The 25,236-nt window shown below is 36.5% G+C and overlaps 1 protein-coding gene across 2 annotated transcripts in view; it reads left to right on the top strand.

Annotated features, from left to right (window-relative positions):
* Positions 1-25,236, top strand: part of LOC130222739 (myelin regulatory factor-like protein) — a 112,734-nt gene that overhangs the window by 30,486 nt on the left and 57,012 nt on the right. The gene's annotated exons all lie outside the window — the stretch shown is intronic.

The raw sequence follows: 25,236 nt of genomic DNA, 5'->3' as shown, positions 1-25,236 counted from the left end.
AAGTTTTTCAACCAAACTGAAGCATGATTCACCTATTTAAACTCTATTACGATTCTCTTTTATGAAATAAACTTACGTTTCACCAGATCCATTTAAGCCCTCGGTTTACCCGCGCTGCAGTTGTTGAAGTTTAGTTCAGTCACAGCAGGCTGTTATGTACTGCTTGTGCTCGGTTCACTGAATCACGCATGCGCAGTTTTATCGGTTAACCGCTTCTCAAATTTGATCTTAGTGTAATGTCACTGTACTAATAACTGAATAGGAGTATATATTGGATTATTTAGAGTTAGAGGGGGTATTAGGCTCGATAAAAAAGTAGTTTGTGGACGAGTGCTTACTGGAGACGCGAATCGTTTCAAACGATTCAGTTCGATTAGGTGAACTAGTTCAACCGGTTCACTTAGAAGATCCGGTTAAAAAGATTCATTCGCGATCGCGATACAGAGATAAAACCCATTATTGGGCACAAACGTGTTAAAGTAATAGTTTTGCTGTATGCTGTCACTGTGCTGCTGTGATGTCCACTCGTTGTTTTTGTCGCAGGAGCAACAGCGAGGATGATTGGAGGAGAACTATGGCGGCAAATCAATGCCAATATTAATCGAGCGCAGCGGTGATGTTTGCGCGCGAGGAGAAGTGAACCGTGAGCAGATTACAGATCTACACGCGAGAAAACTACAGCTCGCGAGCGCACAGGGGATCTTCACGCGCGCGCTCAACTGATCCAGCGCGAAGAAAACAAGTCCCGCGCGCGCACCTCATCATCTGTGCGCACGAAGTACGCTCTCGCGAGCGCGGTCATGCCTACAGCAGAAAAATGCTTTTCTTGTTTAGATTTTGTCTTGTTTCTAGTATAAATATCTAAAAATTCCTAAATCAAGAAGAATTTTCTACACAAGCACAACATATTGTCTTGTTTTGAGAAATAATATGTTAATATTAATTGAGTTTTTGCCAATGGGGTAAGCAAAATAATCTTACGTCAAAAAAAAAAAAAACAAGATTACTTTGCTTACCCCATTGGCAGATTATTTTGCTTGTTTTAAGGAAAAACTCACATTGGCATATTATTTCTCAAAACAAGACAATATGTTGTGCTTGTGTAGAAAATTCTTCTTGATATGAGAGATTTTAGATATTTATACTAGAAACAAGACAAAAAATCTAAGTAAGAAAAGCATTTTTTGCAGTGCTCCCTCTAAACAAAATTTATATAATGAAAACTTAAATGTGAAAGAAAAAATACAGTGTGCAATGCTATATACTTTATTTGAGCAGAATACCAAATATAAAGTATACACTAGTTTGTGAATAATGTAGTTTTACTACCTTCGATAGTGCAATTGCATATATTGATGAAGTATTGATACTTTGACTACAAAGTAAGCATAATAAAAATTTTAATTTGCTTTGTGTAAATTAAATATAAATTAAAGATTAAGTAGATTAGTTGATTTAACAAGACAATGTGTCAGTAAACAGGTCGCCTGTTAATAAAGTTTCTAATAACTACCTTTTCTAACAAGTGTTTGTTAAGGTGATGATAAGATCACGTGAATTATGGTTCGTCGTTTAATCGGCGTCCAATCCCGGCTAACTTCCGGAAAGATAGAGTAGCCAATAGCGCTAGAGATAACAAGTGAACCAAGTCCCGCCCCAGGACTGACAAAATTCCAAAATGTTTCGCGCGAGCAGAAAGAAGAACCAGCGAGCGAGCGGAGAGAACTGATCGCGCGCGCGCGCGCTGTAGGCATGACCTCACTCGCGAGAGCGTACATCGTGCGCACAGATGATGAGGTGCGCGCGCGGGACTTGTTTTCTTCGCGCTGGATCAGTTGAGCGCGCGCGTGAAGATCCCCTGTGCGCTCGCGAGCTGTAGTTTTCTCGCGTGTAGATCTGTAATCTGCTCACGGTTCACTTCTCCTCGCGCGCAAACATCACCGCTGCGCTCGATTAATATTGGCATTAATTTGCCGCCATAGAGAACCGGCTCGTTCTGGCCAATGGCAGCAGGACTACAGACTCTGAGGTGTCGTACGAGTCAAACACCTGCAGCGCGGAGTAAATAGATTTACTTCTAAAAGGCTTACAATATGATTATGTATTAAATACATTAACAAATACGAAAACGAAGGAGGTTTTTGCTATAATTTTAGTTAGTTTCAGTTAGTTTTGTATGTACACAATACAGTTTCAGTTAGTTTTTAAAAAACTCATTTTTATTTTTATTTCAGTTAACGACAATTATTTTACATTTTAGTTTTCGTTTTTTCGTTCGTTTTCGTTAACTATAATAACCTTGGTACACAGGGTTTTATGAATAAAAATTAAAGCTCCAAATAATTTAAATCGTACAAATAAAGATGATACAAACATCACCATAAAGACAATATTGATTAATACTGCAGTATCGAATATTTCAAACGTTTATATTGGCATATGAAGCATTTAATACTCTCTAAAATAGCTTAACGATCACAGGGTCGGACATGAAGCATTGCATGTCTGTGCATGCCTATACGCTTATTTCACACGGCCGCCATTTGAAAGAACTAAAGCGAGGCTGCGGTGGGAAGAAACGCGGAAGTATAGGACCAGCACTGTAAACATTGCAGTGACATGCTGTGGACTACAAACCCCCAGATGTTGCCGAGATTTCAAAATACAGATATGGTGTAAACATCACTTTAATATCAGTCAGTAAGTTTAATTTAAACAATTAAAAGCAATTTAGCATCAAACAACATCACAAGCTCTGTAAGAGTAATATGCTCAAGTGTCCTCCTAGGCTTCAGTTCATGGCAGCAGGTAAACAGAGGGGACGCTTCCCTGCTTCAGCCTATGTAACTTGGTGAGCGATAAACAGAGATGTATAAAGTACTAGAGACCCAGACTTAAGTAAAAGTACAAGTACTCTATCAAAAAGTGACTTGAGTAGAAGTAAAAGTGCTCTTTAAGTACCATACTTAAGTGGAAGTACTAAAGTATTCAACATTTTTTGTACTTAAGTATTGCAAGTAGTTTATTTCAAAATTTACTACTCAAGTACTGAAAGTAAAAGTACAAGTATTGTGTAATGTAGTTATTAAAGAATGCAGTCAAAAGACATCATATTGTTTTGTTTATTTTAAATCTCTTTTTTGGGGGCACGTCATTAAGCAGAACGAAAAGAAACATGACTTGCAATACTGTTTTTTTCTCACGCTTGAACCACAGATCTGACAGATTATAACAGCTTTAACACACACCTTTCAAAGTTGTGTGTCACAAAAACAGTCCATAATCCACTCAAAACACTATTGAAACCCATTTTTGGAGCACAATTTACTGGTTGTAAACGCTGTAAACGAACGTTCTAATTCACTTGATTTTGATTTTATTGTAAAAAACAGAAAACGTGTATATTACTGTATTAAATGAAAATCTGAAATATTTTATGGCTTATGGCTATGATTTAGTATTCAAAAATGTTTCATTTTGATTGTTTTAATTAAATTGGTCTTAAACTTCATATTTTTATAGTATATTTATTCATTCTGGTACTTTTACCATAAACCAACATCTCAACCATTTGGTAGAGGCTGATATTTTAGAAATTATGGGATGTGTTGGGGGAAAATGTATTGATTGTGTTAACTAGCGACATTAGGAGTTAAGAAATGCAATAAATAAAAAAATTCTATTGGTTTTTTTTCTTGGTGTGACAGTTAAATGGTTACTTGTAATAAAATTGTGTCCTTTAATACAGCAGTAATATATATGAACTGTACCCTTAATTTGACCCGTTCAAAGAAAACACTCTTTCTGAATGTATCAAACAAAACTCATGCACAGAAGACAGCATGAGCATTTATAGCAAATAAACTAATGTAAATATTCTCTCGCCTGCTTTTTAAACGCTGACAGGCGAGGTCTTAGACCCCTTAGATTGGTTATTGTCTTCACCTTCTCAACAGAAAGGGCTGCTATCGGCTTTAGAAATGAAAGCGTTGTTCACTGATGGCGGGCAGAACAGCCGCGGTTACAGTCTATGTATGTATAATACGCGGTTATCACAGGTAATCTATAATAGACACAGTGGAGAAAACTTGCACCTCATACACGCCCAGGTCTGGATCCACAGGTATCGCTTTAACAGCCAAGAGGAGATGAAACTCCTTGTTACCTCACAAACAGGCCAGCGGGTCAAATGTCCAAAGTGAGAGAGGCAGAGATGGAGTCTCAACATTTCTCTGTAGTAGTGAAATAGCGGCTCGTGTGCTGTGCCGCCTTCACTCGCCCTCGCGCCTCCGTCCTTCGCCATAGTATTGCGACACCGCACATAGGAGATAAATGACGTCAGTACGTAATAACCCGTTATGATCTATTACTGAACCGATATTGACCATTTTGACACCTCTAGTAACGAGTAACGATGCAGCTCATAAAAAATCTATCGGAGTAAAAGTATTAAACTCATCGAAAATATGTACTTAAGTAAAAGTGGAAGTAGGAGAAAAAAACAATACTCCAGTAAAGTACAGATACTGCCTTTTAGTACTTAAGTACAGTAGTGAAGTAGTTCTACTTCGTTACTATACATCTCTGGCGATAAACACTGCAGTCCTCTGTAGCACACCCTCGTGTTGTCCCCGTACTGAAGTTTTAAAACAGTCTAATTCCCACGAGGCTGAATCCAGCTTCTTATTCGCAGCTTCTTATTGACGCTATGCGGTCCACCTTAAAAACCGCGACGCTTCCGTTTTTCAGCTTCTTATTCGCGCTCAACTTAGGGACCGTGTTTATTTGTTTTCCTTTTTGAAAAACGAAAAATGCTAAATGAAACTGATATAAGACAGAAAACGGGCTGCAAGCATGAAATCTAAGTACATCATTGATTATTATAGACAGTGCCATCGTTTGAGTACAATATATTTCTGTTTTTTTCAGAAATATTGTCCTTTATGAAGACTTCACCTGACCCACCTATGTATAGACAGTGCCTGCCTCTGCAAGGATTTTAGATACAAAATAATTCTTTTGATTTATTCAAGTTGTAAAAGTTACTGCATGCTTTATCTGCAAATACTAAAATTTGTATTAGACACCCACGCCTGTAAATACAATACTAGTTTTGTTAAACCTATTGTTTCAAAGAACAGACACTGCACTTTTTATACACATTTTTATATACCTTATACAAATGAATGTGAATTGAACTGAATGAGCTATTGCATAATTAATTACTGTTCCGTGTTGTCTCTTATTCTACACAACAGGCTAATAGTATATATATCATGCGTCTGTATATGTATAAATATTCTATACCATTGAAAAGACAGACCTTAAAAAAAAAATGTAAAAATACAGACATTTCAATAAATGCCCAGTTGGAGGTGCTATATGCCAAGTTTTTTGCATATTCATTTATTGTTTTACTTGTAACCTATATGTATTTGTGTGCCTACTACATACTATATATGTGTGTACTATAAACTATGTGTGTGTGTGTGTGTGGGGGGGGGGTGTATTTTAACATTAAAAATGTTTAACACTAAAGATAATAATATTATGTTTATGTTATAAATTTATACAAAATAAAGATGCTAATACATAATGATTTAATAATAATGATTTAATAATTGTTATTATTATTATTATTATTAGTAGTAGTAGTAGTAGTAGTAGTGAAATAAAAATATTTTACAATGCTATTATACATATTGTACTGTTTACATTCATTCATTCATTCATTTTCTTGTCGGCTTAGTCCCTTTATTAATCCGGGGTCGCCACAGCAACCACCAACTTATCCAGCAAGTTTTTACGCAGCGGATGCCCTTCCAGCCGCAACCCATCTCTGGGAAACATCCACACACACACTCATACACTACGGACAGTTTAGCCTACCCAATTTACCTGTACCGCATGTCTGGACTGTGGGGGAAACCGGAGCACCCAGAGGAAACCTATGCAAACACAGGGAGAACATGCAAACTCCACACAGAAACGGCAACTGAGCCGAGGATCAAACCAGCGACCTTCTTGCTGTGTGGCGAACATGATACCCACTGCACCACTGTGTCGCCGTACTGACATATAAATGCCAATTAATCTATATACCTTATGAAAATGTATAAATATGTACCTATTTATAAATATGTGTGTAAAATATGTCTCTCTCTCTCTCTACATATATATATATATATATATATATATATATATATATATATATATATATATATATATATATATATATATATATATATATATATATACATACACATACATACACATACAATACAATACATTTTCTTGTGTCTGTGTTTATTTATGTGTGTGTATATGTACTCATTCATTTTCTTTTCGGCTTATTCCCTTTATTAAACTTTGGTCGCCACAGCGGAATGAACCGCCAACTTTACGCAGCGGATGCCCTTCCAACTGCAACCTATCTCTGGGAAAGATCCACAGTCATACACTATACACTATATACTACTACTTCTACTACTAATAATAATAATAACAATAACAAAAATTATTATTATTATTTTTATTATTATTAATTATTATTATTATTAATATTAAGCTTATTGTTGGTATTTTATAAAAAAAATAGATATTTTACAAGACGCTTATACAACTTGTTCTTGTCTATCACAGTAAAATAATACACAAATTAAACACCAGCATTTTCAGGCTAGGTACCACTAGTTAATTTTGACACAGCAGAACAGTTGTTCCAATGCACTCTTGGCACATTTGGTGGCGCTTTATCTCAGCGGTCTTTGAGAGTGCGTTAAAATCTTACTTGGGTCTTGTAGACAATGTTCCCATCTATCAGCAAACCCAGAATAATATCAATGTACTCTACCAATTTTAGGTTATGGATCTCTGAACTTGCCATAAATTGCAATACAGCAAGGCAAAAACAGCTATGTACCGTTGCACTCTTTGCACAATTGGTGGCGCTATATCTCAGCAGTCTCTGAGGGTGCGTTGAATATCTCACTGGGGTCTTATAAACAATGTTCCCATCTATCAGCAAACCCAGATTTATACCATATTACTGTACCATTTTCTGACTATTGACCTCTAAACTTGCCAAAAATCGCAATACAGCAAGGCAAAAACTGCAAAAATTGCACTCTTTGCACAATTGGTGGGGCTATTTCTCAGTAGTCTTTGAGGGTGCGTTGAATATCTCACTGGGGTCTTGTAGACAATGTTCCCATCTATCAGCAAACCCAGATTCATACCACATTACTGTACCAACTTTAAGTTATTGACCTCTGAACTTGCCAAAAATCGCAATACAGCGAGGCAAAAACAGTTATGTACCATTGCACTCTGGGCACAATTGGTGGCGCTATATCTCATCAGTCTCTGAGGGTGCGTTGAATATCTCACTGGGGTCTTATAAACAATGCTCCCATCTATCAGCAAACCCAGATTTATACCACATTACTGTACCAATTTTAAGTTATTGACCTCTGAACTTGCCAAAAATCGCAATACAGCGAGGCAAAAACAGTTATGTACCATTGCACTCTGGGCACAATTGGTGGCGCTATATCTCAGCAGTCTCTGAGGGTGCGTTGAATATCTCACTGGGGTCTTATAAACAATGTTCCAATCTATCAGCAAACCCAGATTCATACCACATTACTGTACCAACTTTAAGTTATTGACCTCTGAACTTGCCAAAAATCGCAATACAGCGAGGCAAGAACAGTTATGTACCATTGCACTCTGGGCACAATTGGTGGCGCTATATCTCAGCAGTCTCTGAGGGTGCGTTGAATATCTCACTGGGGTCTTATAAACAATGTTCCAATCTATCAGCAAACCCAGATTCATACCACATTACTGTACATATTTTAAGTTATTGACCTCTGAACTTGCCAAAAATCGCAATACAGCAAGGCAAAAACTGCTATGTACCATTGCACTCTGGGCACAATTGGTGGCACTATATCTCAGCAGTCTCTGAGGGTGCGTTGAATTTCTCACTGGGGTCTTATAAACAATGTTCCCATCTATCAGCAAACCCAGATTCATACCACATTAATGTACCAATTTTAAGTTATTGACCTCTGAACTTGCCAAAAATCGCAATACAGCAAGGCAAAAACTGCTATTCACCATTGCACTCTTTGCACAATTGGTGGCGGTATTTCTCAGTAGTCTTTGAGGGTGCGTTGAATATCTCACTGGGGTCTTGTAGACAATGTTCCAATCTATCAGCAAACCCAGATTCATACCACATTACTGTACCAAGTTTAAGTTATTGACCTCTGAATATGCAAAAAATCGCAATACAGCTATGTACCGTTGCACTCTGGGCACAATTGGTGGCGCTATATCTCAGCAGTCTCTGAGGGTGCGTTGAATATCTCACTGGGGTCTTATAAACAATGTTCCCATCTATCAGCAAACCCAGATTCATACCACATTACTGTACCAATTTTAAGTTATTGACCTCTGAACTTGCCAAAAATCGCAATACAGCAAGGCAAAAACAGTTATGTACCGTTGCACTCTGGGCACAATTGGTGGCGCTATATCTCAGCAGTCTCTGAGGGTGCGTTGAATATCTCACTGGGGTCTTATAAACAATGTTCCCATCTATCAGCAAACCCAGATTCATACCACATTAATGTACCAATTTTAAGTTATTGACCTCTGAACTTGCCAAAAATCGCAATACAGCAAGGCAAAAACTGCTATTCACCATTGCACTCTTTGCACAATTGGTGGCGGTATTTCTCAGTAGTCTTTGAGGGTGCGTTGAATATCTCACTGGGGTCTTGTAGACAATGTTCCAATCTATCAGCAAACCCAGATTCATACCACATTACTGTACCAAGTTTAAGTTATTGACCTCTGAATATGCAAAAAATCGCAATACAGCTATGTACCGTTGCACTCTGGGCACAATTGGTGGCGCTATATCTCAGCAGTCTCTGAGGGTGCGTTGAATATCTCACTGGGGTCTTATAAACAATGTTCCCATCTATCAGCAAACCCAGATTCATACCACATTACTGTACCAATTTTAAGTTATTGACCTCTGAACTTGCCAAAAATCGCAATACAGCAAGGCAAAAACAGTTATGTACCGTTGCACTCTGGGCACAATTGGTGGCGCTATATCTCAGCAGTCTCTGAGGGTGCGTTGAATATCTCACTGGGGTCTTATAAACAATGTTCCAATCTATCAGCAAACCCAGATTCATACCACATTACTGTACCAATTTTAAGTTATTGACCTCTGAACTTGCCAAAAATCGCAATACAGCAAGGCAAAAGCAGTAATGTACCAATGCACTCTGGGCACAATTGGTGGCGCTATATCTCAGCAGTCTCTGAGGGTGCGTTGAATATCTCACTGGGGTCTTATAAACAATGTTCCCATCTATCAGCAAACCCAGATTTATACCACATTACTGTACCAATTTTAAGTTATTGACCTCTGAATATGCCAAAAATCGCAATACAGCGAGGCAAAAAGTTACCATTGCACTCTGGGCACAATTGGTGGCGCTATTTCTCAGTAGTCTTTGAGGGTGCGTTGAATATCTCACTGGAGTCTTGTAGACAATGTTCCCATCTATCAGCAAACCCAGATTTATACCATATTACTGTACCAATTTTAAGTTATTGACCTCTGAATATGCAAAAAATCGCAATACAGCTATGTACCATTGCACTCTGGGCACAGTTGGTGGCGCTATATCTCAGCAGTCTCTGAGGGTGCGTTGAATATCTCACTGGGGTCTTATAAACAATGTTCCAATCTAATAGCAAACCCAGATTTATAACACATTACTGTACATATTTTAAGTTATTGACCTCTGAACTTGCCAAAAATCGCAATACAGCAAGGCAAAAACTGCTATGCACCATTGCACTCTTTGCACAATTGGTGGCGCTATTTCTCAGTAGTCTTTTAGGGTGCGTTGAATATCTCACTGGGGTCTTGTAGACAATGTTCCAATCTATCAGCAAACCCAGATTCATACCACATTACTGTACCAATTTTAAGTTATTGACCTCTGAATATGCCAAAAATCGCAATACAGCGAGGCAAAAACAGTTATGTACCATTGCACTCTGGGCACAATTGGTGGCGCTATATCTCAGCAGTCTCTGAGGGTGCGTTGAATATCTCACTGGGGTCTTATAAACAATGTTCCCATCTATCAGCAAACCCAGATTCATACCACATTACTGTACCAATTTCAAGTTATTGACCTCTGAACTTGCCAAAAATCGCAATACAAGGCAAAAACAGTTATGTACCATTGCACTCTGGGCACAATTGGTGGCGCTATATCTCAGCAGTCTCTGAGGGTGCGTTGAAAATCTCACTGGGGTCTTATAAACAATGTTCCAATCTATCAGCAAACCCAGATTTATACCACATTACTGTACATATTTTAAGTTATTGACCTCTGAACTTGCCAAAAATCGCAATACAGCAAGGCAAAAACTGCTATGCACCATTGCACTCTTTGCACAATTGGTGGCGCTATTTCTCAGCAGTCTCTGAGGGTGCGTTGAATATCTCACTGGGGTCTTGTAGACAATGTTCCAATCTATCAGCAAACCCAGATTCATACCACATTACTGTACCAATTTTAAGTTATTGACCTCTGAACTTGCCAAAAATCGCAATACAGCAAGGCAAAAACAGCTGTACCATCGCACTCTTGGCAGTATTGGTGGTGCTGTATCTCATCTGTCTGAGAGGTTGCGTTGAATATCTCACATGGGGACTTGTAGGAAATGTTCACTTCAATCAGCAAACCCAGATTCATACCAGTTTATTCCACCAGTTTCAGGTTATTGACCTCTAAACTTATAAATCATAAATCACAATACAGCAATGACAATACAGCCATATCATTGCAACTGTGTCTTGTGGACTATTACCCCACCTATTAGCAAACCAGATTTATACCAACTCACTCTACCAATTTAAGGTTATTACAGTACACTCAAACCAATACACAAATTCACACCAGTTTACTAAACCATTTTCAGTTTATTGACCCCTATTTGTCAAAAATCACAAGTTCTGTTAATGTCCAATGTACTGAAAGTGGTAAATCAAGATTAAATCCCACCAAAAAGACTGAACATTTAATTGTGTCTAACTGTGCAAATGTATTAATTCAGACCATTTTTATTGCTTAATCTTTTGTTATAAGAACATATGTGCTTTTTCTGTGCTTTTTCGCAGATGTCAATAAAACATGTAACTACGGTTCTGAAAAGTGTCAAATCTATTGGATCAGATGGGATTGGTTTTAACCGTTATATTTTGGTTAATTTGTTTTCAGTTTTTAATTTTTTTTTTCCAAACGAAATAATCATTAAATAATTCAGGCCCTAACATTATTTAGACTTAGAACTTAGACTTAAAACTCTATTTAGCTCTGACGTTGTTTTTAAAATATGTCCTGAATTTTTTTACAGTATATCTGATATTATTTTTTTCTTCTGGAGAAAGTCTTATTTTTTATTTCGACAAGAATAAAAGCCGTTTTGTGTGTGTGTGTGTGTAAAAACATTTCACGTTCAATAATATTAGCCCCTTTAAGCTTAGCCTAGACTTCCTTCATTACCATAACCTGCCTAGTTAGCCCAATTAACCTATATTGAAGCCTTTAATTGTCACTTTAAGCTGTATCGAAGTGTCTTGAAGAACATCTAGTAAAATACTGTTTACTATCATCTTGTCATAGATAAAATAAATCAGTAATTAGGGATGAGTTATCAAAACTACTATGATTAGAAATGTGTTAAAAAATCTTCTCTTCGTTCGAGAGTAATTGGTAGGAAAAATAACGGGGGCTAATAATTCATGGGGGGGGGGGGGGGTTCAAATAATTCTGACTTCAACTGTAAATATGTATATATATTTTTTAAACCGCAAATTCACATTGGCTAAAACGCGAAGCACGCAAGGCATGAATGCAAAAAGAAAACGACTTTTAACTTGTTAATATTGTTAGGGCAGCGCGGTGGTAGTGCTGTCGGCTCACAGCAAGAAGGTCGCTGATTCGAGCCTCGGCTGGGTCAGCTGGCCTTTCTGTGAGGAGATTGCATGTTCTCCCTGAATTCGCGTGGATTTCCTCCAGGTGCTCTGGTTGCCCCCACAGTCCAAATATATGCGGTACAGGTGAATTGGATAAGCTAAATTATCAGTGACTGTGAATGAGTGTTTATGAATTTTTCCCAGAGATGGGTTGCAGCTGAAAGGGCCTCCGTTGCGTAAAACATATGCAAATGAAATGAATGAATGAATGAATGAATGGATGAATAAATGAATGAATGAATAGCGTGCCCATCTTCAAGCATTTTCTGCTGAGTTCTCAAAGTAAAATGAGATTAGATACGCTATTTCAGTGCTGAAAATATAAAGTTTGGAAGGCCTGTCTAGCTTATTGTAGTCAAAAGACTTGATTAAAGCAATTAAAGTGAAATTGCACTTGGACTATGGATGACTTTGTCATTAACAGCAAAAACTCTTTTGTTTTTGGTCATACAGTTGACAATAAAACATTAGCCTTGTAAATATTTTTTCGTTTATTTAGGCAAACATTTAGTGTTTTGCCCTTTTGATTTTGCAATTCATTTAACCTTAAATGTTATTTGTTCTTCTTCATTTTGTAGATAACTGACCAACAATAATGTATTGAAATTAAGATAGAATTGATTACACCAAACAATTTTTTTTGTAAAAAGACAACAATTTTTTTTTTATAAAAGTATGAAATTATTAACAATAATTAATAAGCACATATGACAAAATTGAAAAACAAGTGAAACAAGTAATTGGATATTTAAACAAAAAGATAATAAAATGCAACAGTTTACCTTGCAAGAGAGCAAATGGGTGTTTTGATGCAACAGTCCCAGTCTTTTTTTTAAATATGGTTTTGTTAACACTGTAACCTCCAGAAATCTACTAAAATTAAAAACATATTCTGGGAATATATCTAGTTAATCAACTTAAAGTTTATTTATTTTATTTTTTTCGAGATGTTTTTATATTTTATCATTACTTGGCACTATTATTTATCTGAAACCAGCATAGCTGTGGCACAGTAGGTAGTGCTGTCGCCTCACATCAAGAGGGTTGCTGATTCGAGCCACGGCTAGGTCAGTTGGCATTTCTGTGTGGAGTTTGCATGTTCTCTCCGCATTCGCGTGAGTTTCCTCCGGGTGCTGTGGTTTCCCCCACAGTCCAAAGACATGCGGTACAGGTGAATTGGGTAGGCTAAATTGTCCCTGTGTATGAGTGTGAATAAGTGCAGCTAGAAGGACATCCACTGCGTAAAATATGTGCTGGATAAGTTGGCGGTTCATTCCACTGTGGTAACTCCTTATTAATATATGGAGTAAGCGGAAAAGAAAATGAATGAATGAATGAATGAATGAATGAATGAATGAATGAATGAATGAATGAATGAAACTACTTTGTGGGGGTTAGCTTGTCCAACCTGATAAAGAGAAATTGTCAGTGTTTTTTTTTATGACGAATGTTTAACAATCAAAACCATACAAAAATCTTGCAATTATGACATTCACATATAGAAAAACATAGGAAAAGAATAATAATAAAAAACAAGAAGAGTAGGTTACATTAATATTTGCAATAGAAAAGTTTTTTTATATCTATATATATAGTTTTGGTTGCTTTTCTACTTAAACGTCTTTTAAGTGTTTCAAAATAAATCTTTAACTCGGCCTTGAAATTGGTTCATTGGACGTATAATCTGTCCATTAATATTAGTGTATGTAATTACCTAATTAAATTAAAAGGTCTTACATAAAATTGTGACTATCTTTCTTGCATATTTACAGAATATTTTATATATTTTCATATAAAATATTTTCATTATTTAACAGATGTAATACCTCTATTAATTGCATTCTTTCTATTTCATAAACTTTGCAATAAATTGATTCGTGAAAAATTGTATTTGTGAATTTTGTATGTTTGTGCAAGTATTATGAGTGTTCAAACCCAATGAGTTTATTGATGTAAGAAAGTTACAGGGGCACTAGACCTGGTGACTGAGTTTAGTCGCACTTATTCTTTTCATTATGCTATTTATTCAATTATTTATTGTTACTTTGCATTACTGTCTAAGTTACCGACTTAATATACTTTTTTATAGCAATGATAATATGCACAGTTTCACTACTGTTTTTTTAAAAGAAGGTATGCAAGGATATAAACACAGATGGATCATGGCTTCGGCACCAAACAAGTGGTATAAAGTATTTTATTCTTTTATTTAGTCCTTATTAAATTCCGTTTTTATTTCAAATAATATAAATGTTTAAAGTTTTTTGGAAAAGACATCTAACTATGCCCACATGCAAACCCATGCAAAGAACCATCAACCTATCCAGCATATGTTTTAAGCTGCGGATGCCCTTCAGCTGCAACCCATCACATTACTGGGAAACACAGTCTTGCATTCACACATATACACTATGGCCAATTTTGTTTATTCAGTTCACTTATATATGTATTTGAAACCGGAGCACCTGGAGGAAACCGATGACAACACAAGGAGAACATGCAAACTCCACACAGAAATGCCGACTGGCCCAGCTGGGGCTCGAACTCTTGTGCTGATTCAAATTTTATGCATTTGCAATTTTTACCTGTACACCAACTGTAAAAATAAATGATCAAATAGTCTTGACAGCATATGTTATTAGTTTATTGTGACTTAAAAACATTCATTCATTCATTCATACATTTTCTTTCAATCCCTTTATTAACCTGGAGTCGCCACAGCGGAATGAACCGCCAACTTATCCAGTGTATGTTTTAGGCAGCGGACGCCCTTCCAGTCGCAACCCATCCCTGGGAAACAACCATACACTCTCATTCACACACATACATACGAACAATTTCAGCTTACCAATCTGTTGATTTTAATGCTTAATGTAATTTTTGCACATTTGTCTTAAGTGCTTTAAGCATTATTAATGTTTAAAAAAATTGAATATTTTGTAATTGTGTCTGGTGTAATGTCAGTAGTACTAAGAACAATTGGCTTTCTTAACAATATGCAGGTCAGACACTTAAATTAGTTTTTTACATGTATGTTCATGTGCTTTGTCATTTTAAATGTTTTTTTTTAAATAAGATAATTTAAATGATTGAAAAGTAATGTTTTTACAATTAAAAAAAATGTTTTAAGCATCTCCAATGTTTTAAATAAAGAGTGTTTATTTTGTTAATATTTTGTAATTGTGTCTTTTTATGTCAATAGTACTAAATATATATATATATATATATATATATATATATATATATATGTATATATATATATATATATATATATATATATATATATATATATATATATATATATATATATATATATAATATCAATAAAATATTTAAGATAAAATTAAAAGGTTTACAGTAGTTAACTGTTTACTTTTTTTACAGTAATTAACCATTTTCAGACACTACGGTAACATGCTGTAAACTGATTTACGGTTGTAAACTGTAAAGCTCAAATACAGCAACAGCTTTTTACATCAGGCCTTTACACACAAATTAAGCAGTTAAAAAGTTTACAAACATTTAATGTTCCTTTGAAATGACCTTTGGTGCAATAAATAATCATAAATAATTAAAAATGTTAAAATATTATTTAAATGTATTTTATAACTATGAAATTTAATTACTAAATAATAAAGCCTTAACTTGCCTAGAAATGCTCCACTTTACCACGGTAAAATAATGCCCCCACTTATGCAATATTAGAACCTGGTTTATATAACCATGGAAAATATGTACACGCAATAACATCAAAGTTGCATATTTGTAAAATAAAGAAAATAAACAAGATGTGCTTTCTCTCATGCAGCCTCCGTAAAAAAAGCACGTCAGCAAAGAACTGGCTACTTGACGAAAAGAAATGCATGCAGTGTTGGAAATGTTGGTCGGGCTTCTCGCTTTTTTAGATTAAAAAAAAAAAGATCTCAGAATAACCTACTGGCCTAGGCTATTTTAATATCTAAAACAATAAAGCATCAAAAACAAAACTTATATCAGCACATACAAAGTAAAATATTTTAGAATATCATACATGTGGGGTGGCTGGTGATGGCATTATCTTTAATTTAATATTTAATATTTTAATATTAGAAGCAGCACTAACAAAACTTTCCTAGGTACAATCCAGCACAAAGGAAACAAGACTATTTTGGTAAATAGGGAGCAACTGAAGTCAAGAGACCTCTAAACGATCTAATATTTTTTTAGGCCTACAAATAATATGTTTTGGCAGCACAAACGAGCAAAAGCTGTGAGGAAAAGAAAATAACAAATTCGTAAACGAATATAAATATCCGATGTTCATTTCCACCGAACAAATATTTTGGTTATATCTAAACAACTAAAACCGATAAAGTGTTTATTTAACTCCACGATCCAGCACAAATCGAGTAAACAGAAACGAATGTCATCAGTTTGGTGTGATTTAGAGAAAATAATGGGATTGAGAGTGACATCGCGGATCTCGAAGTGTTTTTATTAAGCAATATGTAAACAATAAAAATGAATGAAGTGTTTATTTTAAGGGCACAAATCAAGCACAAAGGAATGACACCAGTGTGGCATGATTTAGGGAAAATAATGGGATGGAGTAACGTTGCGGCTCCCGAAGTGTTTTGATTAGGCAATATCTAAATAATGAAAATAGATCGAGTAAATTGGTATGAATCTGGATTTGCTGAAAGATTGAAATGTTGTCTACAAGACCCTAGTGAGCTATTCAGCGCACCCTTAAGGACTGCTGAGATATAGCGCCACCAATTGGGCCAAGAGTGCAATGGTACATAGCTGTTTTTGTATTGCTTTATTGCGATATATGACAAGTTCAGAGGTCAATAAACTGAAAATGGTGCAGTAATTTCGTATAAATCTGGGTTTGGTAATAGATGGGAACATTGTCTACAAGACCCCAGTGAGATAATCAGCGCACCCTCAAAAACTGTTGAGATATCGTGCCACCAATTGAGTGAAATGGTACATTGTTGTATTATGATTTATTGAGTTTAGAGGTCAATAACCAAAAAATGGTACAGTAATGTAATATGAATCTGTGTGTGCTAATAGATGGGAACATGGTCTACAAGACCCAAATGAGATGTTCAACACACCCTCAGAGACTGCTGAGATATAGCGCCACCAATTGTGACAAGAGTGCAATAGTATAACTGTTTTTGCCCTGCTATGTTGCGATATATGGCAAGTTTAGAGGTCAATAATCAGAAAATGGTACAGTATTGTATTATGAATCTGGATTTGCTGATAGATTGGACCATTGTCTACAAGACCCCAGTGAGATATTCAACGCACCCTAAAAGACTACTGAGAAATAGCGCCACCAATTGTGCAAAGAGTGCAATGGTGCATAGCAGTTTTTGCCTTGCTGTATTGCGATTTTTGGCAAGTTCAGAGGTCAATAACTTAAAATTGTTACAGTAATGTGGTATGAATCTGGGTTTGCTGATAGATTGGAACATTGTCTACAAGACCCCAGTGAGATATTCAACGCACCCTCAAAGACTACTGAGAAATAGCGCCACCAATTGTGCCCAGAGTGCAATGGTACATAGCAGTTTTTGCCTTGCTGTATTGCGATTTTTGGCAAGTTTAGAGGTCAATAATCAGAAAATGGTACAGTAATATGGTATAAATCTGGGTTTGCTGATAGATGGGAACATTGTCCACAAGACCCCAGTGAGATATTCAACGCACCCTCAAAGACTACTGAGAAATAGCGCCACCAATTGTGCCCAGAGTGCAATGGTACATAACTGTTTTTGCCTCGCTGTATTGCGATTTTTGGCAAGTTCAGAGGTCAATAACTTAAAATTGGTACAGTAATATGGTATAAATCTGGGTTTGCTGATAGATGGGAACATTGTTTATAAGACCCCAGTGAGATATTCAACGCACCCTCAGAGACTGCTGAGATATAGCGCCACCAATTGTGCCCAGAGTGCAATGGTGCATAGCAGTTTTTGCCTTGCTGTATTGCGATTTTTGGCAAGTTTAGAGGTCAATAATCAGAAAATGGTACAGTAATATGGTATAAATCTGGGTTTGCTGATAGATGGGAACATTGTCCACAAGACCCCAGTGAGATATTCAACGCACCCTCAAAGACTACTGAGAAATAGCGCCACCAATTGTGCCCAGAGTGCAATGGTACATAACTGTTTTTGCCTCGCTGTATTGCGATTTTTGGCAAGTTCAGAGGTCAATAACTTAAAATTGGTACAGTAATATGGTATAAATCTGGGTTTGCTGATAGATGGGAACATTGTTTATAAGACCCCAGTGAGATATTCAACGCACCCTCAGAGACTGCTGAGATATAGCGCCACCAATTGTGCCCAGAGTGCAATGGTACATAACTGTTCTTGCCTCGCTGTATTGCGATTTTTGGCAAGTTCAGAGGTCAATAACTTAAAATTGGTACAGTAATGTGGTATGAATCTGGGTTTGCTGATAGATTGGAACATTGTCTACAAGACCCCAGTGAGATATTCAACGCACCCTCAAAGACTACTGAGAAATAGCGCCACCAATTGTGCCCAGAGTGCAATGGTACATAGCAGTTTTTGCCTTGCTGTATTGCGATTTTTGGCAAGTTTAGAGGTCAATAGTCAGAAAATGGTACAGTAATATGGTATAAATCTGGGTTTGCTGATAGATGGGAACATTGTCCACAAGACCCCAGTGAGATATTCAACGCACCCTCAAAGACTACTGAGAAATAGCGCCACCAATTGTGCCCAGAGTGCAATGGTACAACTGTTTTTGCCTCGCTGTATTGCGATTTTTGGCAAGTTCAGAGGTCAATAACTTAAAATTGGTACAGTAATATGGTATAAATCTGGGTTTGCTGATAGATGGGAACATTGTTTATAAGACCCCAGTGAGATATTCAACGCACCCTCAGAGACTGCTGAGATATAGCGCCACCAATTGTGCCCAGAGTGCAATGGTACATAACTGTTCTTGCCTCGCTGTATTGCGATTTTTGGCAAGTTCAGAGGTCAATAACTTAAAATTGGTACAGTAATATGGTATAAATCTGGGTTTGCTGATAGATGGGAACATTGTCTACAAGACCCCAGTGAGATATTCAACGCACCCTCAAAGACTACTGAGAAAAGACGCCACCAATTGTGCCCAGAGTGCAATGGTACATAACTGTTTTTGCCTCGCTGTATTGCGATTTTTAGCAAGTTCAGAGGTCAATAACTTAAAATTGGTACAGTAATGTGGTATAAATCTGGGTTTGCTGATAGATGGGAACATTGTTTATAAGACCCCAGTGAGATATTCAACGCACCCTCAGAGACTGCTGAGATATAGCGCCACCAATTGTGCCCAGAGTGCAATGGTACATAACTGTTCTTGCCTCGCTGTATTGCAATTTTTGGCAAGTTCAGAGGTCGATAACTTAAAATTGGTACAGCAATGTGGTATGAATCTGGGTTTGCTGATAGATTGGAACATTGTCTACAAGACCCCAGTGAGATATTCAACGCACCCTCAAAGACTGCTGAGATATGGCACCACCAATTGTGCCCAGAGTGCAACGGTACATTGCAGTTTTTGCCTCGCTGTATTGTTCAAGGTTCAGAGGTCAATAACTTAAAATTGGTAGAGTACATTGATTTTTTTTCTGGGTTTGCTGATAGATGGGAAGATTGTCTACAAGACCCAAATAAGATTTTCAACTATCTCTCAATGACCGCTGAGATACAGCGCCACCAAATGTGCCAAGAGTGCATTGGAACAACTGTTCTGCTGTGTCAAAATTAACTAGTGGTACGTAGCCTGAAAATGCTGGTGTTTAATTTGTGTATTATTTTACTGTGATAGACAAGTACAATATGTATAAGCATTTAGTAAAATATCTTTTTTTTAAATAAAATACCAACAATAAGCTTATTAATAATAATAATAAAAATAATAATAATTTTTATTATTGTTATTATTACTATTATTATTATTATTAGTAGTAGTAATAGTAGTACTGATAAATTCATGTCAATTTGTATATGTTCATAGTTAATTTGTCTTTATATATATATATATGTATATATATATGTATATATATATATATGTATATATATATATGTATATATATATATGTATATATATATATATGTATATATATATATATATGTATATATATATATATGTATATATATATATATGTATATATATATATATGTATATATATATATATATATATATATGTATGTATATATATATATATATATATGTATATATATATGTATATATATATGTATATATATATATGTATATATATATATATATGTATATATATATATATATATATATATATATATATATATATATATATATATATATATATATATATATGTATATATATATATATGTATATATATATATATATGTATATATATATATATATATATATATATATATATATATATTTAGTTGGCCTTTCTATGTGGAGTTTGCTTGTTCTCCAAACGTTTCCTCTGGGTCCTCCGGTTTCCCCCACAGTCCAAAGACATGCAGTATAACTAAATTGGGAAGGCTAAATTGTCCATAGTGTATGACTGTGGATCTTTCCCAGAGATGGGTTGCAGTTGGAAGGGCATCGTAAACCATGCGTAAACCATCTGCTGGAGAAGTTGGCGGTTCATTCCGCTGTGGCGACCAAAGTTTAATAAAGGGAATAAGACGAAAAGAAAATGAATGAGTACATATACACACACTTAAATAAACATAGACACAAGAAAATGTATTTTATTGTGTGTGCGTATATATATACTATATATATATATATATATGTAGAGAGAGAGAGAGAGAGAGACATATTTTACACACATATTTATAAATAGGTACATATTTATACATTTTCATAAGGTATATAGATTAATTGGCATTTACATGTAATCAGTACAATATGTATAAGTTCATTGTAAAATATTTTTATTTCACTACTACTACTACTACTACTAATAATAATAATAATAATAATAACAATTATTAAATCATTATTATTAAATCATTATGTATTAGCATATTTATTTTGTATAAATTTATAACACAAACATAATATTACTGTCTTTGGTGTTAAACATTTTTAATGTTAAAATATTTATACACACACACAGTTTATAGTACACACATATATACTATTTAGTAGGCACACAAATACATATAGGTTACAAGTAAAACAATAAATGAATATGCAAAAAACTTGATATATAGCACCTCCAACTGGGCATTTATTGAAATGTCTGTATTTTTACATTTTTTTTTAAGGTCTGTCTTTTCAATGGTATAGAATTATACATATTTATACATATGCAGATGCATGATATATATACTATTAGCCTGTTGTGTAATATTAAAGACAACACGGAACAGTAATTAATTATGCAATAGCTCATTTAGTTCAATTCACATTCATTTGTATAAGGTATATAAAAATGTGTATAAAAAGTGCATTGTCTGTTCTTTGAAACAATAGGTTTAACAAAACCAGAATTGTATATACAGGCGTGGGTGTCTAATACAAATTGTAGTATTGTAGTATAGAATACTAAAAAACATGCAGTACACTATAAAACATGCAGTAACTTTTACAACTTGAATAAATTAAAATAATTATTTTGTATCTAAAATCCTTGCAGAGGCAGGCACTGTCTATACATAGGTGGGTCAGGTGAAGTCTTCATAAAGGACAATATTTCTGAAAAAAAAACAGAAATATATTGTACTCAAACGATGGCACTGTCTATAATAATCAATGATGTACTTAGATTTCATGCTTGCAGCCCGTTTTCTGTCTTATATCAGTTTCATTTAGCATTTTTCGTTTATCAAAAAGGAACACAAATAAACACGGTCCCTAAGTTGAGCGCGAATAAGAAGCTGAAAAACGGAAGCGTCGCGGTTTTTAAGGTGAACCGCATAGCGTCAATAAGAAGCTGCGAATAAGAAGCTGGATTCAGCCTCGTCTAATTCCCGCTAAGTTAAAATTGAAGCGCCGCTGAGCGCGGATGACTCGACTGATCTTCACGGCTGCTTCGCGATCCAGTCTCCATGTATCTTGTGTTTGCACTCAGTTTACCGCTCTTCACCCAGTGCAAACACAGATACATGGAGACTGGAGCGCAAGCGCGAAACAGCCATAAGGATCAGTAGAGTCATCAAGCAGATCGCTCGGCTGTGTTTGTGCTCAGTAAACAGCGGAGGGTGAACTGATGACCTTCTCGGCCAATTACAAGCATTTCTGTTGAGCACGTGAACACAATGGCCAATCAGCGCTGTTTTAAGAAAGCCATCAACAGTGCTTTAAATGTTAGCGGGAAATTGACAAATTTTCTTTTAATTCAGGATCATGACAAGTCTAATATAGTGAAAGAATCAGTTCATTAACTTGAGTTTGATAAATGGCATCTAAAAGGTGTGTTTGGGAAAGAAAACGTTAGCTAACTAGTGCCGTTTCCCTTAACTTAGCTGAAAATGAGCTCTGATATCCCTTTATATTTTCACCATTCATTCAGAACGGACCTTCGGGTCACTCAGAAGGCGGTGAAATGATAAATTTGTGTCTCTTTCTATTCGCTGATAAGATATACAGCCAAGTACACAACGTTCTAATGTAACTCCCAACGATACTTCCGGGTTTCTTCCCACCGCAGCCTTGATTTCGCTTTTAAAAATGGCAGCCGCGTGAAATCAGTCTATACGGATGTAAACAAAGAGCATAGAATCACCAAGAGGCGACACTTCTGCGATTTGGGAAACGGCCACTAGATGCCGCTAGTGTCATGCGGCGGCCATTTTGCAATGAAAATTCCAATCGAACAGCAGCATATTATAAGTCTGTAAAATAAACTATTAAAAGTGCTGATGATTGTGATAGTGTTGTATTGTCGTCTTTCAGGTTGAATATCAGCTTTAAAGCACTTTTTAAATAAATAAATAAAAATCAAAGCAGCTGCTCGCCATCGCAGCAGCAATAAGATCCAATGGACCGCCGATCGCTTTCACTCCAAAATGGCGGAACCACGGGGCTGTTGCTGGGCGCTGCTGTTGCAATGGAACGTTCTATTGAGTGTCGCCTCTTGGTCATTCTAAACTCTTTGATGTAAATCAGGGACGTGCGGTCAGAGGAGTGCCTCACCTGTCATCATCCTCCTCACCTGCCATCATGAGATACTAATAAAAAACTGTCCACCGATCAGTGCTATAAACATAATTTCTGTATGATTTTAATGATTTCAATCCTTTTTATAATCAAAATCGCTGTATTTTATGTATCTCCTGTTCAATTACAGCATAGGAAGCGAGGTGAGGCAGCACCGAGCTGTGCCTCACGTCAGATTGTGCAATCCCTTGCACATGGGGTTAAGCGCGTACGTTTTTGCTCACTCAGTATATGCTGCCGATGTAATGCTTTATAAAAATGCTTTAAATTTATACATTGTAAATATGTAAATAATACACTTCATCATGGTTGAAAACTTACAGAAATAAAGAGAAACTTACTTTATGGTCAGCTACTAACACTTGGAAAACTCAAAACACTAGGTGCACAGCTGACTGTTTCTTGACTCAAGGCTGATTTATACTTCTGCGTCAAGCGCATGCATATGCTACAGCACAGCCTAAGCGTGGACGCATAGCCCCTCACCGTGGCCGTCGGCATCACTGACGCGCACCTCTCAAAAAAATGTAATGCAAGCTCTGTGATTGGTCGGCTTGGTAGCACTGACAAGTGTGGGCGGAGGTGAGAGCCGCGCGAGCGTGATGCAGTGGGTGTTTACAAGTGTGGAGTCCCGTAAAGGCATTCCTGCTGTTTTGTGTTTACCTTATGATCAAAGTTGTTGCACGTCCTCCAGTTCCCGCCTCAAAATGAGCAAATCTGAGCCACTTGTACATTAAGGAAGCGTTCAGAAAAAACAAAACACCTGCGGAGGAACACAGATAAACATAGACACCCACTGCTAACTAGCGTTTCAGAAGCGTATTGCAGAGCAACAGAAACAGCGCGCAGAAGTATAAATGCACGGCTACGTGCAAGGCTTGCGCCGTAGGTCATGCCGATCACTTGACGCAGAAGCATAAACCAGGCTATAGCCCTCGCCGTGGCTGTCCCTGACGTGCACCTCTCAAAAAATTTAACTACACGTCGCAACGATGCATAGCGCAAGCTCTGTGATTGGTTGGCTTGGTAGCGCTGACGACTGTGGGCGGGACCGAGAGCTGCGCAAGTCCGTTGGAGCAAGTGTTTACAACTGTTAAATCTCGTGAAGGAGCTCCAGATGTAAACTTTTGTTTTGTGTTTACCTCATGGTTAAAGTTGTTGCACGTTCGCCAGTTCCCCCCTCAAAATGATCGAGTTTGCGCCACTTGTACTTTAAGGTAGCGTTCAGAAAAAACAAAACACCAGCGAAGAAACTCGACACCGAGGAACATAAACACCTCACTGCCAACTAGCGATTTGGAAGTGTCATTGCAGAGCAACAGTAAAAGTGCGCAGAATTATGAATGCACAGCTACGCGCGTTGCATGCGCCGCGGGTCACGCCAATCACTTGACGCAGAAGTATAAACCAGGCGTCAATAATTATGAAAGCAACAGGAAGCGAAACTATAACTATAATGCCTCCTTGTGGATGCATCGGGAAATGCACTTTAAGTTTTCAGAATGCAAGTCCTTTAATAAAAGCCTGGCTTTCCTTGGAGCCTTTTTTACACTGTCACTGTTTTTTTTTTAAGTTGCCTTATATTATATAGCAACCTAAAGAACTGCTGCTTTTAAACAAAGAAACACAAATATATAGTTTTTGTTCTATCTTGATTCATTCATTCAACATGCAAATTCCACACAGAAACGGCAACTGACCCAGCCAGGGCTCGAACCAGCGACCTTCTTGCTGTAAGACGACAGGTGCTAACCACTGAGCTTTATCATCGCCTGAATGCAAATGTCGATACAGTAATTTCTTTAAATATGTGGCAGTTTTCCTAGTAATGACTCAGAAAAACCAATTATTTTAGGACAGCTTCTTTGCAATTATAAAAAAACTATAACTCAATCATTTTTTTTCCGCTTAACACAAGGTTCCCAAAGTACAAACAATTGTCCAACAATTTTTAATTTAATTAAAT

This window comes from Danio aesculapii, chromosome 4 (genome assembly GCF_903798145.1).
Source record: "Danio aesculapii chromosome 4, fDanAes4.1, whole genome shotgun sequence".
Taxonomy (NCBI): Eukaryota; Metazoa; Chordata; class Actinopteri; order Cypriniformes; family Danionidae; genus Danio; species Danio aesculapii.
The sequence above is the reverse complement of the archived record's forward strand: the minus strand, read 5'-3'. Positions and strand labels throughout refer to the sequence as shown.